Source organism: Charadrius vociferus, unplaced genomic scaffold (genome assembly GCF_000708025.1).
Source record: "Charadrius vociferus isolate BGI_N301 unplaced genomic scaffold, ASM70802v2 scaffold72, whole genome shotgun sequence".
NCBI lineage: Eukaryota > Metazoa > Chordata > Aves > Charadriiformes > Charadriidae > Charadrius > Charadrius vociferus.
In genome coordinates this window covers 1,380,020-1,399,568 of record NW_009647830.1, presented here as the reverse complement: position 1 = coordinate 1,399,568, position 19,549 = coordinate 1,380,020, and positions in this window count along the sequence as shown.

Sequence of the window (19,549 nt, the reverse complement as noted above, 5' to 3'; positions counted from 1 at the left end):
CCGCTAACAAGCTGAGAGATGGCTTGTCTATGGATGCCCATATATACTCTGAGCTACTCTATCCATTTTGAAGCAAGGCCTTTTCTGCTGTGCAGGTCGTATTATTTCTTTGCCTAATAACTGACAGCGAGATCCACAGTGGCACTTGACTGTTTTTCCAGTGTCTTGGTTCTGTCTGGCAGTTCACAAAGAGCCTGCCTGACCCTCTAGGCATTTTGGCATTCAGCTTTTCTTTTATTTAAAGCACGTTCCTTGTACATGTGCAAAAAAGGTCCCCAGAGCTTTATAATTCCTGCTCACGGTGCTTTCTAATGCAGTATTGCCATATCGAGTACTGTGGTTCCCAGGTCTCCTTGTAGCCCCTGTCCTTCCCCCCTCTTCCCCCTGGGCCCTCATCCAGAAATGCATTGAATCCTCACATTGATCTCTGAAGTCAATAGAATTATTTGGGTGTACTGTTGTTTGATGAAGTTAAGGACCGGGAAGAGAGCCGTATAACCAAAGGCTTGCTTAAGAGGCAACGCAAAACTACGGGCATGCAGTGTTGAAGGGTTTAAGGTCTGGGATTTTGTGATCTGTTAGATCTAATATGAAGAAGAGGAGAGGAAGGAAATGAAAGATCCCGTGTTTGTCTGTGATACAATGAAAGAATGTAAAACTTTGAATCAATATTGACCATCCAAGCCTAAAGGCAGTACAATTGAAGGGTTATTTATGTATTTGAGAATAAAAAGAAAAATTGTTTCTGAATGTTTTAGATTTTGTTTTTATTTTGGGGGGTCTTTTTTCTCCATAGAAACAGATGTTTGAAGCTGTGAAGCTTGCCATCACAGAACTGGTATCGATCAATATAAATTAGCATGTTAATAGTAAGTAAAGAGGGCAGAAGTGTGTGGTGAATACGGTTTTAGACATACTTCTGTAGTTTATCATGCTTGTTCTGGTAAGATGAAGTACATGTACATATTTACATACACTTTAGAAATTGAGTAAATAATGCTGCATTTAAAAGAAAATATATACATTCATCCTGTTGGGGTTTTTTGTTGTGGTTTTTTTTTTCTTTTTTTAAAAAAGGAAACATCAAGTGATGTTTCTAATGTATAGTATAATAATGTAATTTTCTACATGACCTTGGTACTATATACCTCGGTATTTACCTGGTGTAAAGGGACAGGGAGGAAAGGAAAGCTCTTCCCTTTATTTATGTGTTAGGAGCTTCTACATTTTCTTTCCTGCTTCTCAGATGTTGTGAGCATTGACATTTCTGGAAAAGCCACAGACTGTCAGTGACTGGGGCCATGTGATGCATCTCTGGCTCTGTCTCCATGGCTGTGGTATCAATTCTTCAGGGCTCCTAACAGCCAGTCAGGGTGAATCAAGAAATCTGCTATTAATGGCTGTTCCTTTGAAATGCCTTTGCTGCTGCTGCAGAAAAAAAAGACAGGGATGCAGGCAGTCCTCGAGTGCTGGCATTGCTATTGCCTACTTTAACGAGCCGTGGCAACCACGAGGAGAGGATCCTGGGGCATCTCAGCTCTGAGGGTGCCATCTGCCACGTCTCAGCCGAAAAAGCCCGCGTCTGACGGGGAGGGGGCGACGGGAGGTGTTTGCTCCTGAGGCAAAATGCAGTCCCAGAGGGAAGGGGGGGAAGTAAAGATGCTCACTGGGGTGGGGGCATTGTGAAGTGAGAAGATTGCTTAGCAAAGGGATTTCTTTCCTTTTAAAGAAAGAGTATTGCTGTTTGTCTCGATAATGTGGTGGTGGACTGTCTCCCTCACTTTTTACTTAAGGTGTTATATGCTGTTGTCAGTCATTTTGCATCCTCTGAAAATTGCATGCAGTCACTTTTTACTCCAAGTCATAAACCCAAAGCAATGTAGGGCAATCTGGTAAAAAGGATTAAGTGTAGGTATTGTAATATCTTCTTTGTTACACTTGAGAGGTCTTTCCTACTGAAATTAAATTTAATTGAAGTTGCTGCCTGGATACCTCACAAGCACTGTGCGTCAGGCTGGGAGAAACAGCCTGCAGCATTCTTGTTAAAGGTGGCATACAGGGAAGTTTTCACAGCAGGGTCAGTTCAGAGCCAGGACCTGGGACTCATGATATTTTGGGAAAGAGATTTGTAAAGGGCTACTGGCTCATTCTGAATTTGGTGAGATCCTTAGCTTTATTATTGTCTATGGTCATGATTAACTTCTAATTTCGAAAGCAAAAAATAGCTCAGCATCCTTAAAAGGTGAACGATCTTTAAGAAACTAAGCAAGTAAGCACGTAAAACAGATTATTGTCTCCCATTTTACCAGGTGACCTACAGAGAAGAAGGATTATCTCACAAAGAAGCTGGAAGGGGCCTTCTATAAAGGTCTAAGAAACCCAAGGGAGAAGTAGATGGTTGTTGGTACAGGGGTAGGGGATAGCATGCAACTGGGCACACACACAGTGAAGTGCCATCTTAGTATAACAGCAGTCACACTTCTAATGCTTCTTTAAAGGTTTTGCCCCTTTGTCAATAAAGTTAAATGAACCTTATAATGAATGAAATATAAAATTAATCTAAGTATGCAAAAAGATTAGCAAATGAATGTGAGCTATAATTGTCAATGTAGAGGTCTGTACCAGTACAAATCTAGGTGGAGGTTCAGAGGAGTAGGCATAATGTATGTGTGATATGATTTAGGAAGTTGTGATTTTTTCATTACAGGGTTAAGGTGGTCTGGTGTATACAAGAGAGAAGACTGGAGTTCAACATTGTGGATCTTGTGCATCTGTAAGATTCTTTTTGCTTAGGATGTTTAATACCTTGCATTGCTTTACTGTTGTTACTCTGTACATCTGCTGCTTTAATTTCTACAGCAGTTTATACTGTATATAAAAGCACTAACTGTTTTTGTTATTGCAGTGTGTTTGCTGTTGACTTAATATATGCTTCTCTTTGTAAAACAAATTCAGATTTCATAGTATATCAATAGGAAACTCAGTTCAAAAAGCAGACTGATTAATAAATGGTCCAGTATTTCAGCATTTATGGATACTATTTCATTTTATTTCACTGTGAATTGGCAGGTTATGTCAGGCAATTGAGAACAGAATGCAGTTCAAGTCCTTTTGTGCTTTTGAAATGTCTTTTAAGAGGTAAAATACTTTAATTAAAAAGACAGCTGAAATCTTAGCTCTAATTTCCCTTGCTATATCAGATTTTTAAGTTGCAGGCTTAACCATAACTATTCTTATCTTTATATTAGCATCTATTTTACAAGCCTTTTTTTTTTCATAAAAAGTATTATTTTTTTCATTTTGTTCTGGAGATTATGTTTAGTTTACTGATCTCAGGAAGCAAAATATGTCAATACTAATTCCCTGACTACTTGTTTCTTGTTTAAAACTTAAACTAGCTTAAGTTAGGCTTTCTATAGCACAGGCTAAAAGCAAAAGTCTACCACCACATTTTTTAAAATTTTAATATAAAGAAAAGAAGGTTTATTAAGGAGCTCATTTTTTTTTTTTTAAATAGGTAAAACTGGTGAATTTATTATCAGATAACCTGTACTTGAATTATTCCATATGTGTTTGTGCTTGGATGTCATATTTTAATTTCTCTCACTCAGAATAATTATTTTTGAACTGTTCTTTTGTTGCAGAACAGGTAGTCAGGGCACTTAGCACTATAGATCATCCTGTTTGTGTAATCTACTGAGGACCATGTCAGGCCTCTTTTCTCTCAGTCTCTAGATTGATCCTTTCCGCAGGTCACCCATCATCTTTCTTTCTCTCTTTTTATGTCTGAGAAACAAAAGGGGGCGGGGGGGATCCCAAACAAAAGAGGAGTAAAGAGGAGTAAAAAAGCTAAGACTGAAGTGAGGGAGCGGGTGGAAGGGCCGGGGAAAGGGCAGAGCGGGTTTCTGACAGGATCTGTCCTATGAGACTGTGAAAACAGGCTGGAATAATCGGTGAGGGCACTTGAGTGCAAAAAAGCGGTGTCCGGATTTCAGGGAGTCTGGTTTTCCAGGTGTCAGTTCATCACATCGCCTCCTTCCAAGCAGCAAGCTGCTTATCCTTGCAAGAGACCGGCACTGTGTGCTGAGCTGCCTCCCTATCCGGACTTGCATCCAACAGCAAATAAACAGTAATGACCATATGCAGACCGTCGCTATTACTTTTACTGTACATCTCTCCTTTAACAAGGATTGCTACTGGGTTTGTGGATGAAAGCCCAGCTACCCGCGTTCTGTCTTTTTGCTGGCTCTTTGTGTTTGGGGAGAGAACTGGTTCTGAAGGAGGCAGCTCAGACATCAGAAAAAGTGACACTGGTGATAGAATTGCTTCAGCTGCATTGGAAAAGATCATTCTACTTTGTTTTGAAAGCTACAAGAACAAAGCGCTCTTTCCCTGTAATAAGGCCTGTGGCTCCTGCGTTCCTCTGCACATCATCGCAGAAGGTCAGGCAAGACAACGCAGTGGTTACTTCTCTGGGTCTTTGATAGTTCTGTCACCTTGGTTTCTAGAAATTGATGAGTCTGGCAGCTCATTCATTTCTGGACACTTTAAAAGACACTGAACATTTGTTTCAGTGCCCTGTACTTCAAAATCCTAGGTAACTTTTGAAGGTGACTACAAGGAAGATGAGTAGAGATGCTTCATGCAGCAGAGTTTTTCAGCTGTTGCTTGCTTTAATAGCAAGAAGACACTGACTTTGTACATTAATTCTTTCCTTTTGCAGGTGAGAAGACAGCGTAGCATTGCTGGCTTCCAGCATCCTCTTGAACATTTGGAACTTCTTTTATTTGGAGCTGTTAAAAGTCTGTGTGCCCAAGATATTCTCCCTGCTACTAGTCTTGCAATTAAAAAAGAATTAGAAAATAAAAAGAGAGGTTAATGTCTCAAAGCTTGCAGGGCTTTGCTTTTCATCCTGGAATACCAGTGTGGAAGCCATGCTTTGGTTCCAGATCCCCAGGGAGGTCTCCATTGAGAATGCTCTGCGACTTTTTAAGTAGCGTAACAGCTTCCATTTTCTTGGAAGTCCCTTTCTCAGCAAGAGACCGAGAAACTTCAGAGCAATAGTAATTTCCCTTTTCCTTTTCTCCTGAGATTATTTGGTTGGTTTGTTTGTTTTTTTCTTTTAAAAGAATTATTGAGTAGATTTGCTTTTCTCAATCATTTTGGTCAAAATTTGCTCTGAACTAATACCCATCTTGTTCTCTCCCTTCTGGGCCAGTAACTTCAGCAACTGCTGCCAACGGGGCTTCTTTTGAAAGCTTTAATTTCTACTTGGCCACTTAGCAACATTTTTGGGTAACGGCTACAGTAAAGCTGACTCAAAGTAGAGGTTACTATTGCTAGATAGTTGTGTGTGCAAAGGGAGGTTGTGGAGATGTTGCTATTGGAGGTCCTTTAACAAAAAGCTAGATAGCCTTTGGCTGGGGAAGGGGCTGGTGGAGGTACAGCTGCCTTGGGGCAAGGGAAGGACCAAGGGCTCTCCTGGGATGACTCCTTGTGATTGCCTTGCCGTTCTGTGATTATTTTTTTTTTTTTGTCCCGTGTTGCTTGGGATCAGGCAAGGGTTTCCTGAGCAGTTGGCTTTGCTGCCAGCGTAGTTCAGTGCTGCAGTAATGAGCGTTAAGCCTACATCTCTAATTTATAAACTAAACACTTTGAAGGCTCTTTATCAGTTTGGAGAGGGTAGAACCATGGTGTGGACAGGAAGGCCTTGTTGCTCAGTTGTTGTTTTATTTGACAATTTTATCCTTCCCAGATACATTCCTAGCAACTTTTAAATCTCTCTAACAAAAGAGGTGTTTGTGTGAGAGAGAGAGGGAAGGGAGGACTAAGGGTGTATGTGCATTAGGAAAATGATTTCACAACTGTTTTCCCTCTGTGCTTCCTGATAGATGGCACCATATTGCTAACTCTCTGAACTGCTTGTCATGGGGAGGGAAGAGAGCAGACTATGACAAACAACTAGTGGAAAGTAATTTTTCTTTGTGTCAGTAAAATTGAATAATAGAGCAGCATACAGAAGCATAGCAGAAGCTCCTTTTGTAAGTGGTCAGTTTCTAATGCGTATTTGTCATTTTAATTGAGTAACGCTTTTTTTTCAGCATTAACAAAAAACAAAAGATTCTGACTATGTCCAGGAGAGGCATAAAGAGAGACAAACTGATTAATCTTAATCTTGTCCAGTGTGAAAGATTTTATATATAGTCACTATGATCTCTGCTCTGACTTTTTAATTCGGGGTCCCGGGAGCTGAATAGCAATTCTGGCTGTGCCAGAATGCATCTGCAAATCCATATTGAGACATCTTTTGCAAAAGTTCCCTTTGAGCCCTCTCCCACCAGACCTCTAAGTCTCTGACCTGCACAGTATCATCTCTGAACCACCTATAGCAGACGCCAGCATTGTCTGCATTTATAATTGTGTAGTAAAAATGCAAGGAATGAGATTATGGACTCCCTGATGGTGGAGGGCATGCGTGTTGTTTCCTTGAGTTTTGTAGACAAGGTTAGGTCAATGTGGCTTTGTTGGTTTTTTGATTTTTTTGGTTTTGGTTTGGTTTGGGGTTTGTTTGGGTTTGGGAGGGGGGGTTGGTTTGCTGTGTTGTTGGGGTTTGCATTTTTGTTTGGTTGGTTGTTGGTTTTGGGTTTTTTTTAATAATGAAGAATTGAATAGCAGTGTGGAAGCTACTTAATCTCCAGCTGATGATTCTGTGCAGGACAGAGCCTACAGTTTCTGAAGTTTATAACTTAGGTGGAACCATCCCAATTTCCTATGGTCATATTCACCTAGGACCCACATGGGATCCTTGTAAATGCTGTGTCACTTCTACGTGTCAGGTATCTGTTTCTTATGCATTCATTATCGCCTGTTACATTAGTGTTTAAGAAACTTTTCCTTCCTCCTTCCATCCCATCTGGTAAATATATAATGTGTTTCTTGGTCTGTCTTGCCTTCTGTATGGGAAGCAGGATCATGGATTTCGTTTCATTTCATCTGAATGCTAAAATCTGTGTCTTGGTTTGATAGAGATAGTTAAGATACGTTAGCTTAGCTCTCCAGCTGAGTGCAGGGATACTTCTTCTCATACAATACATGAAAACAATTTCATTCTTTTTCTAGGACAGAAAAGGGAGATATAAACATTAGAAAGCCTGTGAAACAGATGGTGATTTAACTGGTAAAGTTATTACAGATAGGATGGCAGTCATTCAGACAGAAGATGTGCAAATCATAATAGCTTCTCAGGTGCATATGCATGATATGAGCTGTGTTACAGAGCAGGTCAAGCAATCAGTTTTACATTCATATCCTGAGCCTCAGTCATTTTTGTTAGATCACTCCCTGTGAGCAGCTTATTCCGTCAGGGCATGGAAATTTATTCTCAGATGAAGAACGTTTGTTTGGCAAAAGAGGCAGGAAATTTAGAACTGTTTTGACCTGTTTCTAGATGACCAAGATAAAATTACTTTTAGTCTAGTTGGGGTACGGTAGTGACTTATTCTTTGAAATACAAATGGAGTTTTTAACTCTAGGAAGGTAACAAAAATATTGCAGGTATTTTTATGTGGAAAAGAATATCCCTAATATTTTCCCACTGTCCTTTCATGTTTATAAAGTGCCTTTCATTAGAAATATCCTAATTCACTTTTTAAGCTTTTATGTACAGGTATGGACCTGCCTATTTTGAGATTCTTTGTAGAATCTATTCATTAGCACGAAGTCATGTAGATGAGTCTTAAAGTTCTTTGAATAAAGAAAGGAAAAGAACATTTCCAAATATTGAACCAAGTATAAATTGATGTACCATCATCTCCTTGAAAGTGCAGAAAGCCTGCAACAAGAACTTTGATCTTTTGGACCATTCTTATTACCTCTTTGGAGTGTCAACACTCAAACTGTGTGATAAAAATGACAGTGGCAATATTATTCATTTTTGTGTTGATCACTTTCACAGAGATATTCAGCAACTGAGCCTATTTCTCAATCCCAGGTCATTTTTGAAGCACTAAATCCTTCATCCCTTTTTTCTGTGCAACTGCCAAAATTTCCTCCTGCTACAGCAACATTGATCATGCACTCTTAAAACAAAATGTACTTATTTAATACAAAATGTAAAGCAGGTGTGATTATGCATTTTAATATAAAGTTCTGCCTCATTTGAAAAGAGAAGATTAGCAGTGCTCTCTGTGATGGAAGAAAAGTAAATTGAATTTACTATCAGGGAATATTTTACTAACTGTCTTACCAACTCACATATGGCTCAATAAAATTTGTCAGGAGCTGCGGAAGTACTTCCAATCTGTCTGGTAAAGTACCACAAATAATAGTAGACTTTGACAAAAAACTATAGATCTGGCTGCTGTTTTTGGAGCAGAAACTGTTTAGCAAAGTTTAGGGTCGGAACCAACAGATGGGAACATTGCAGTTTAAATATATTTTTAAATAGATGATGGTGTAGAAAACCTGAGCAAAACTTAGGTGTGGGGATACATATGCATGCCAGTAACATGAATATATGCCTTCGCAAATGCCAGTCTCTAGTAGTGTTTTGTTAGTGCTTCTAGGTCTGTCATACTGCAGACATGTGGGAGTAAAATAACCAAGAACACCTTCCTTGCCTGCAAAACGACTCTTGTCATATTTCAGGGGGTTGGAAAGGCAGAGCGTTCAAGAGCTCCAGCAGCCTTGCTTGTGCCATGGTGCCACTCTGGCTCCCACATGTAATCAACCCCTTGCAGGGAGTGGAAGAGAAAGATGCACTAGAAGAGGTGTAGGGGGCGGGGGTTGGTTAGCAAGCTGCTGACTTTAATCCCAAACAAAACAGGTAATGGTGAAGGTGGCCATGAAGAGCACAAGTGACAAAGGAGATGAGACCAGACTAGGCTTCCACTTACGTAAGTGGAAATCAGCAGACTAGGCATGTGAGTGGAAAACAGCAGAGTCGAAGTGAAAATTAACTAATTTTTTCCTCAAACATTGCATAATTTCCATCCAAGGTTAGGAAAAGAAATAGTACGTGTTATTGTAGGACCAATAAAAAAGGTAGATGTGGGCATATAGCAAATCTATCATGTATGTTCTAAAAAGTAAAATCTAAACAAAGCCTCAGCAAGCCAACAGAACACATTTTACATGAAATCTTACATGAAAAATTTAAGGCTTGAAGATAATGCAAAGTGGGATAAATGCTGTAGAGGTCTACTGAAGGTGCATTATGCCAAGTGGAGAGGTTATCTTTCTTTGCTAAAAGTACTAAATTTCTAGACCAAGGAGTTGTGTTGATGTCATCTGTCTGTACTGGATATCTGGAAATGAATATCAAGATAGGAATAGTCAAAACTGGAAAACTGGGGATCAGCATAAGTAAGATATATGATTAGCTAAATGAGATACGACACAGGTTAGTGGTGAATGAGAAAGTACAGAGTTGTGTAGGTGTCGCTAGTAGAGTTCCTGAAGGATGAGTCTTGTGATCAGTCTTAGGCTTTTCCTCAAGGGATGTGGACACTGAAAGTGAGAGCAAGTTGATGAAACATGTTGATGTGGAGGAAGGAGGAGTTGGGTCAGTTAGCTGATCACTAAATAACTAAGTCTCTATTATTATACATCAGTTGGAAAGGGAAATGAAAAATCATAGGATGGATTTGAATTTGATTCTGTATAGAAAGAGGAAGTATTTGTCATTATTTGACACAATGGAGAGGTGTCTTTTAGAAGTGCTAATGAACAATTTTGTTTACTTGTCAGGAAATAAACGTGTAAGTGGTTTAGCAAACTCTGAGACAAACTCTGAGACTCTTTTTCATTCCAGGGGAAAGAACAGTTCATTTAATCTAAAGGACAAGACTAACACATGAACAAGTTGGTATAACCTGGATGTGCAAAATTTGGAATAAACCTGGGAAAATTAGAAGCTTTCTAAGAACAGTAGGAAAGTTTTACCTTCTGATCAGTGCAAGACAGTGAAATAGTTTGAAGATGGTGTTGGAAAAAATCTTTATGAAAAAAATTACACAAAATTTTACGCACAATAGCAGAGAACTAGGTAAAAGCCCAGGAGATGCTGGGCCACCAAGATTCATCAGCCTGTTCAGGAAGGATAAAAATATGGACATGGTTGCATAAGTACACTCTTGTCTTTCAAGAAAACTGGTAGTTTCTGTGTCCCTCTTCTGCTGGGGTTATTTGGAAGGGAGGAAGAAAAGGAAGGGAAGGCTACTTTCATCCTTTTTTTGGTCAGGATAGGTATGACAATTGATCTGGGAATTATCTGGAAGAGGTGGTTTGTTAAAGGGTGAATAAGGCATGTGCATGTAACCACAGCCACCCATGTTGACCCTAATTATACTGAGAGCTGGAAAATATAATTCTCTGCAGCTGGAGTCAGTGTCTTGGCCTTCTGAGCTGATGTAACTAGAGTATTTGGACTGATGTTGGAGGCCCACAGTTTGACCTGTATGTTTCTATGTAGTTGTTAGGGATGTAACGTCTGTTAGATAAAGCACAATTAGACAGTTGTTATGAAGAAAACTGTGTAACTGGGAGAAATAGCAGAACGAAACTTGCACAAGAATATTTGTCTGGTGACTCGCTACACCAATGATGAGCAGCAGCTCGGAGCAGTCACCAACCAGAAAAGGTAAACCAGCCTTGGAGGTGCTCCCTGGCTTGTAAAACTCATCCGCCTCAGCCTGGCCACCTTGGGAACATCTGACCATGCAGGTTTCCTAGGGATGCCTGGGACAAAGCTTACACGGCCAGAAGCGATGCCTGTACTACCCTGCTCCCCCCCGACTTGTGATGACGTCTGCTTCTCCCGACAAGGAGGGGGGAAGCAGAGAGAACCAAGTTTCTGTAGTTTAGTATTGTTCTATGCATTACTGATCCACTGCTTCACAGGGGCAATAAACATCCAAAATATTTCATATCTATCCAGCTGTTTTGTAGTAATTAATGCATGTGCTTAATTTGTCATGACCTAAACTGCAACAGTTAAGCTCAGTGTCCTAACAGATCCTTTTCTTTTGCAAGTAAGAACCTGACAGGTATGCACACCTTAACTACTTTGCTTTGCATGAAAATGAGCCCAATAGTGCAGTAATATGAGGAAAAAAGGACAGGGAAAGTGTTTTGGGAGACTTTATCCTGTGTGCCTGTTGGTAGGAAGCAAGGATTCTTCTGCAAATTAAGCTGACTACCATTAGATTTGACACAGTGCTGAATGGTTTGCAACGCGGGCTTGCACACCTCTGCAAACGACAGCAGAACATTTTTCCTGTAGAATCAATTTGCGAGAACAGATCAGAGAGAACTGGAGAGAAACGGTACAAAGGGGAGACCGAGAGAAGGGTGGTGCAGATAAGAGAGGGAGAAGGAACCAGAATATCAAAAAGATGGAAGGAAGAAAAGGATAAAGATAAGCAGAGATAAGGGATACGCAAAGGGAGGGGAGGCTGAGAAAAAGAGGAGAGGGCATGAGGGAAGACAGGGAGACAGAGGAAGGTATTCATGCATGCCTGTAGGAGTTGCTGAGAAAAGGCTTATGTGCACAGCAGAAGCAGAGGAAGACGAAGGATGGAGGCGCGTACTGGGGGAGGGGGAGAGGCAGTGAATACACACAGCAGGAGGGGGAGAGAGATAGATGGCAAACACGCATATAGGAGTGGCGGGGAGAAATAGTGGATGTACGCAGCGGGGAGAGAGCAAGTGAGAGAGAGACACAGCAGATGCACACAGCGGGGGGGAGAAATGCATAGAATGGGGCGGGGGAGCAGTGCGGGGAAAGTATCAAGAAGCCGCAACAAAATTAAACAATAAAATAATAAGGAATCATAAAATTCATGATTTGAACATTTATCATTATTTAACACAGGAAATCAAGAGACTTTGAAGAGAATTTACATTAGTTAAAAATTTTAAGCACTTCAAATGTTAATAGTGTTTGGTTTGGAATAAGGCTATGCTTGACTTAATGAATTCCTCTTTGCATTTGCAGCGAAGCAGATGTCTGCTTTCTGTGTCTGACAGGGGACCCAATCCATTGCTTTTTGACGTCAATAGGACTGTGGCTCTTTCAAGGGCGTGCGTTTATCTTGTCGATGGGGTCTAACCAACCAACCTTGCTTCTCTGCTCTGATCTCGCACAGGTGAGGAAGGTGGGTGGGAAGTGTCGTCACCTAAACTTTGTGAAATCTAACAGTTGTCAGATGCTTCTCAATACTCCTGTGCATGTTTGGGCACTGATCCCCGTTAATCAGTGAAGCACGCAGTTGAGGGGAGGTTGCTGTAATGTGCCTCCATGTGTGGCTTGTAGAGGTACCTGGCACCAACCCAGCAGCATGGACAGGGTTAGACCACCTTGATGATAAGTGTAAAGCAGCATAAACAACAGAGCAGTCAAACCGTAAATGGGTTAAGGGGCAGTCTGTGGAGGATATATGTGTATTTTCTTTTATTGGATTAGATGATGTGTATCTTTTCCCAGTTTCTGTGGAAAATATACAAGAAAGCTCCAACAATTTTTATGAGCATAACATAAACCCTACTGGTATGCGTATAGAGGGAACGCTGGCATTGGAGTGATTTTGTTACTACAACTGTTCACAAAGTTGCTCCTCTGTGAAAGGGCTGACAATTTAATAGACAATCTATGAGGGAACAAAATAGCATGGGAAAAGTGACTCAAAGGGAGACACTTGTCACTTGTGAAGAGACAATGTCGGTACAGCAAAGGCATGAGAAATTGAAGGCTGAAGAAGCTGTTTCTCAACAAAGCGGGGTGTCATGAACAGGAGAGGGAGCTTCCACGCCACGTGGAAGAAATGAGGTGTTGCTGGAAAAAATGGCTTCTCAACAACTGGTTTTGGGGTTGGAATCACAGGAATGCACTTAAGATGGGCAGCAGCGTGGGCTGTTAGGAAAATCTCTTTCTCCTCCAAATGCTTTATACCCCCTAAAATAACTTATTTCCATTGGTGTGAGAAAGGCTCTACATAGCTCTGATTGCATGCTTTTGAAGGGAGAATTACCAGTGTCCACATTTGTGGGAGAAAGTGAGTACAGCCAATGTATCCATGTAGGCCTCCACCTTTGATTAGGGAATGGGAATACTAGGCTTTTGTAGCTTCAGTGAAAACTACAAGTATGATGACTGGATTACTTTAAGGTGGAAATGTAGTAAAAGACATGCTCAAACAGCAGTAAGTGCTCTTACTCGTATCACAGTTTTCCTCCCTTCTGAATTCTTACTTCCTCTAAAAGCTCAGAGCGAAAAGGTTTATTTTCTTCAAGTTTCATTTAACCTCTGCAATGTATTCTGTGGTTGCTGCTGTGCTCCTACAGTGTAAGTGGCCTCAGGGAGTGCTCTGCTCTCTGGCCAAGCAGACTTAGTAAAAAAGGAGAGAAGGTGGGTGAAATATGTGGGTTTCGAGAGAGAAGACCTATATGTCAGAGACTCGTGTCAAAATGGCAATACTGTGGGCCATACTGAGAAATTAGGAAGTCTTAGAAGAGCCTGTTTGTCTCTTGTTCAGATTTGGAAGGATCTCACTGCCTGTTTCCTTGTGCCATAGTGAAATCTGTGTGTGATTTGACAAGTAATGTGGAAAAGTAGAGGGGGGAGAGACTCCTGCAAAGAGAACTTTTTGTATAAGTGAAACCAGAGATAAATATGGGGAAAAGTGGTGGGACTGATATATTCAATTAGATTTTAATGCATCTGAAAGGGTACTTCAGAGACAAGCTGGCCCTTGTATTTATGTGTGCATTGGTACTTACTCTGAGGGTCCATTAGTGCTGTATGCGTTCGTTGCCTGTAAACATACTTCCTTCAGTCTCCTCCTAGCTCAGCATTGTGAGTTTCTTCTCCAGTTTTTGGCCTGGATGAATAGGAGGATTTTGCTTAGACACTGCTAGAGTGAGGAAAGGTTTGGCCTGAACTGCTCTCATGGCCATCTCCATCCTCAGAGGTTCGGTTCTCTGGTAACATCAGCCCAGGCTTTTCCCATTCTGTGCCCCTCATGCTGTTTTGAATGCAGCGTGGCATTACTGACTCATTTGGGTGAACTGAACAAATGCTGATGAATAAGAGCTCTCTCTTGCACAAATGTGCAACCAAGTTTTCAGAGTGCTGCTGTAGTTAAGGCAGAGGGAAGACCTTGCACCGCTCCTGCGGGTTCTGTACAAAGCTGCCTGAAGCTGATGGGAAGATGCATCTTCAAGCTGGGCCCAGTATACATAAAAGACTAAATAATTGCTTTTCAAATGCTAAAAATAGCTAGCATATTAATATTGTCTCTTTCCATGTTGCCATAATAAGTTTTGTCTCTTTTCTTAGATGCTTTAAATTTCTACATGATGTTCAAAAGGAAAAATCCTGATAGTCCAGATGTTTGAAAAGGACTTGGAAAAAATCTCCCTTGGCATTCCAGGGATTCTGTTTTGTAACCAATGTCAGCCTGGGAAAGCAAAGATTATCTTGGGCAATTCAAGTGTGACAAGATGAGCTGAATCTTATTATCAGAAAGAAGAAAAAAAAGACTAAAATACAAGAGAATCATTAAATGGTGGTGATTTGAAAATACAGCTTTGGTGGGCCTGTTGTAGAGCAAAAGCTTAGCTGAGAGTTTCAGATGGGTGAGAGGTGATAACTCTGTGAAGAAATAAATTGCTGCTAAACAGAACCCGTGTATGAGTGTTGTGGTGCCAGGAGCACCATTTGCTTTTGGGTTCCGTGATCGCTCTGTAATTCTCTGATGAAATCTTTGCTTTTCAATAAGTGTTATTTCATTTTTTTTCGGATATGTTTATATGTTAATAGCACAACCAGGTGTATTTTGAAATATATTCTACTGCATATGTAAGTAACACTTCATTGAAAAAATGGATCCTGTTTGTGAAGTGGCTGCTATGAAGATTTAATTCTGGAGGGACAAGCTTTAGAAATACCTATAAAATAGTAAAACCTTTCTGTTTTTCATCAGCTACTCTACTGAAATTAATTTTATAGAATATCAAATTAGATGCTGTTTGTTTAACTACTTGAACTGTAGGGGTTACATGCCAGATAAAGAAAAGTGTTTTGAATATAAAATAGTTCAAAATTAAGTCATTTTAAAATGAGAATGAATACTGTGAGGAAAGCACCGTCCCCTTCAGTTCTGATTAGTGACTATGTGATACTTAAAGGGATAGACTTGAATATTAATACGGTTGATATGTACTATCTTAAATCTATTCTATAAAAATTAGAATTAGACGTACAGCATAAATCACATCTGATTCTCTCATTTCATAACATGTTCTGGGTTTTTTTGGTAGGTTTTTTTTAGGTAGGTGTGTGTTGTTTGTTTTTAACTTCAGCATTAGCAGTGTTGTGATTTAAATTATGCTTCATATTCAGAATGAAATTAGAGGACCTTATCTGGATGTTGATTGCAATTTTGCTGATTTTTGTTTAGGACCACGTAGTCTGCAGACACTATAGCCTTTTTTTTCCTGTCGACGAGCAGAAAGAAAAACAATGAATTCTCACATGTGATGAAAGACTAGAAGGAAAAGACAGAGAGGAAGACAGCAGAAAGTAAAATGGCAGGTAGGGGAAGAGAGCGGTGAAATGCAGCTGAATTTCTGTGCATTTATGCAGCACAAACTGGGACTTATGCAGCAACGTGACAAAAATGTCAATTATGACCATATCACTGCTACATGACTAAAAGGAAAGGCCTGCTCAGCTCCTACATTTCTTGATATAGAGCAATATATTGTATGCACAGTGTCTTGATTTCAGTCATGTTATTGAGGCTGAATTAAGGTAATGTCATAATTGCAAATATATTACAAAGAAAGAAAAAAGTAAAAAGTTTATATATGCTTTCAGACCTATCTGACCATCAATGTCTCACTTGACAGTTGAAAGCAGTGAGAAAGCACCACACAATTTTTAGAGTTTTTTAATACTACATTCTTAGTAGGGTTTTTGGTGTATATTAATATCAGTTAATGATACAGTACACACAAAATGTATCTTAGTGACCTTATTTAAAAATGTTGGTTTGGACGTAGTCTTTTTTTTTTTCATTATTAATGTTGATTAAAGATTGTGTGAATTTTTCTCTATTCTGTTTTAATTTCCTCTCCACCCAGTCATTATATTAAATCAGTAAGAACCTTCCTTTCTGAAGTCTTCATGTCTAGGGGCTTGGCATAATAGGGGATGATGACAGAATTCAGAGCATCATCTTCTCTCTTTTTGGAAAATGTTTACTATGTTGACCTCCTGAAATACACTAAATAGGAAAAAAAAAAAAGCTTAAGCTCTAAGAATTCTATGGCATCTATGTGATCTGCATTGGATTGGACTAGGGTGGTAACAATAGATTGTCATTAATATTCCTCAATTAGTTACTTACGCCATATTAATGTATCAGATACAGTTCTGATAAATTCAACTTTTCTTGCTTCCTAAATGTACTCCTATTTCTGAAATGACTTAAAAATAAATATGACAGTTACATGTAAGATAAAATCTGACATTGGGCACGTTCAGAAAAGTATATTGAAAAAACACATTATGGTCTTGCAGAGGCCTTAGTTACATGAATATGTTGAATATCGTGTTAGCCACATTCATAGTTTCTCAGAGAGAACTTTCAAGTTAAAAATTTAGGGGAATATTATGTATTGGGTTTTCTGAACAACTCTTTCTTTAAAATTTACAGAAATCCTTTTAAAATTTGAATCTTCCTTCTACTAATTGGCTCATATCAAATTGTAGTCAATTAAAATACTGTTGCATTATTGGTAAATTACTTTTCTCTAAAGAGGCAAAATATGTTTTTTACAGGTGAAGTATATTCGTATGCTAGAAGTTGCAAAAGGTGTCAACCCAACTAAGAAGACGTAATTAGTGTTTGTATCTTAATTTTGTTGTTATTATTAGAAGTTTAAAAATGAAGGAATAGAAATTGATCTTGAGAATACATTGGCCAGTTAAAACGTATTTTAAAAACAAACTGCCACTCCCCAAACCCTCACAGTGTAATCCAATTAGCGAAGAACATGATGACCGGGCAAATAGCCTTATTCCTCCTTGTGAAGTCAAGAACCTTTGCTGCATAAGTAACATATTTCATAATCCATCAAGCCACTGCTTTGTCTTTAGTGTCCTGTTTTGGCTGCATTATGTTATTCATAGGAAAATGCAAGAAATGTGTTGTTGGATAACAATAAAGTAATTTGTATGTTCAGAGAAATTCTTCCTACCCAGTTAATGGATACCTGCTTGGCTCCTCTCTTGAAGGATGCCCTTGATGATCTAAGAAAAAAAAAAGGCCAGCTGAAGTTCCTGGCTTCTGTGATGTCTTGTGGCATTCAACTCTTTAAACTGAATTTGTGTAACGAAAGCAAGTCTTTGTTTTCAAGAGACAAAAAATGCATTACTTCATTAAAAAGTACTTTGTTGTGTGTGGTGAGAAGAATTAGCTACTCAAGTTTCCTCTTCACTCCGTGTGTGTGTGTGTGTGTATATATATGTGTTTACATAAGGAAACCCTAACTTAAGAGGCTTCTGACCAACTGTGAGGTCTCAAGTAGAGAGAGGGAAAACTGCCACGTCCTGTATTCTGTAGCGTTTGCTTTTTGTCATCAGTCAGGGCAGGTCATTTTTCTAATTACGGGCTGAAAAGTCATGGATACCACATAAGACATAAGGAAAGGGAATAAAGAAGAAATCAAAACCTGTTAGCCTGTCTTTCTATATCAGTGGCAGGAATGGCATTTGAAATGCTCAGTACAATATTGTATTAACCTGTTTCACACAAAAATGTTGGAGAAAATACAGAAAAATCTGAGTATGAAAAACACTTTTAAAAGGAGAAATCAAAAAAGGTTGAAATTTCTTGTCTTCAGAAAGATGATTTTGATAGTTCTTGTTAGCCTTTTTTCATAACAGCATATTCAGTAAAACCGTAAGGTGATAAATTCCAAATGTTTGAAAGAGTTCTTCCAGAGGGCTGCTGTGGTATAGTACTGAAAATAAATTAAATGATTAAAATGTGATGTAGTGAGGAATAGTTAACACAGCTTTTCCTGTTTTGAAGAGGGAAACATAGTTCTCATTTACTTTGAATTTCAGACTGTTTTTATCAAGTTATTTGTGAAATGGTCTTAAGAAAAAAAACTCCAAGAAAGTGTACCTAGATGACTTTCTATACAAGGGCAGGCCGAACAGGTTGGAACTTTTAAGCATAGAAGAGCTATATATGTGGGAAGTGCTATGGCAGAGGTGAATACAAAGATGATTGCTGCAGGGGGGACAACCAGGGACTAGCTGTTTGTCATCTTACATAAGAACCAGGGGAATCCAGTGCAATTATGAGCTGGTAGGCTTAGTTTGAGGGGGGGGGGGGGGAACTCCAGCAGTTTTCCCCTCTCCCTACCTCAGACTACAGAATTTAAACTGTGGAATGCTTCTCTCTACTATTTTTGGAAGGTCAAAAGTACAAACTGAATTAAAAAGAGACTGGAAAATCGAAAGAGAACTGGCTAACAAGTAGCTATTAAAGACGATGTTGTGGATGCAACCTGTGACTCAGGAGATACTATCCTCATTTACTTAATGACGGGTATTTTGCACATTCCTCGATGCTAGCAGCTATGGCTACATACTGGATGGACTAATGTTCTGATCTGTGGTTGCATTTTCTGGATTCCCAATTTGTATATGGCTATATGGACAAAAATCCCCACTATTATCTTTTTTCCAGAGCCTAGCAAAGATCCAGAGTCCCTTGCTGTAGTGTATCCCCGTAAGATACTCTGCATAAAATATAGGTTGCTGTGCAGTTTGTTGACACCTGGTTTCTACTTGATTAAGGTGCATTGCAACATCAAGACCAAAGGTGATCGTGTTTTGCTGCTAAACTGGGTGGGTACGGTAATATTAACAGTTGTTCTTGCTCTGAAAAATACTTTAGGATGTGATGAGGAGGAATGTTTGGAAAAGTCAGCTTTCTGTATCTTAAGGGGCACTTACATTAAAGTTTCTAGTGGCGATTACACTCCTGTTACATTCTGCCTAGCTGTTGTTGATTGCATTACTGAGTGATGATTGAACCTCTGGAAGTGTTGTAACGTATATACTGTTGGTGCATGATATGTGGTAGAAAGCAATATCCTTCTATATCCCGGTTCAGGACTGAGGAAATAAATGCACTGTGCAGTTTTGAGTAATTACTTGCGCTCTGCTTGTGAATCTATGTCTCTGCAATTTATTTAAACATAAACAACTCTCTGGTTGCCTCTAACGCTTTGGCTTTTCTCTTCAAATTTCTTTGGCAGAAGAATGCTTTCTCCTCTCTTGCAAGTGTTTAGCTGCTTGTCAACCTATCCAACCTGTCATTTTCTGAGAGCCCGGTTCGGCAGCAGGGAACAGAAGCCTGTTGTTTGAGGGCCTCCTGCACACTGGGCTACAAATTAAAGAAGGGTCCCATTTATATCAATTATGTTACATTTTTGGCTAATAACCTTTTGTCTTATTTGAATAATATAT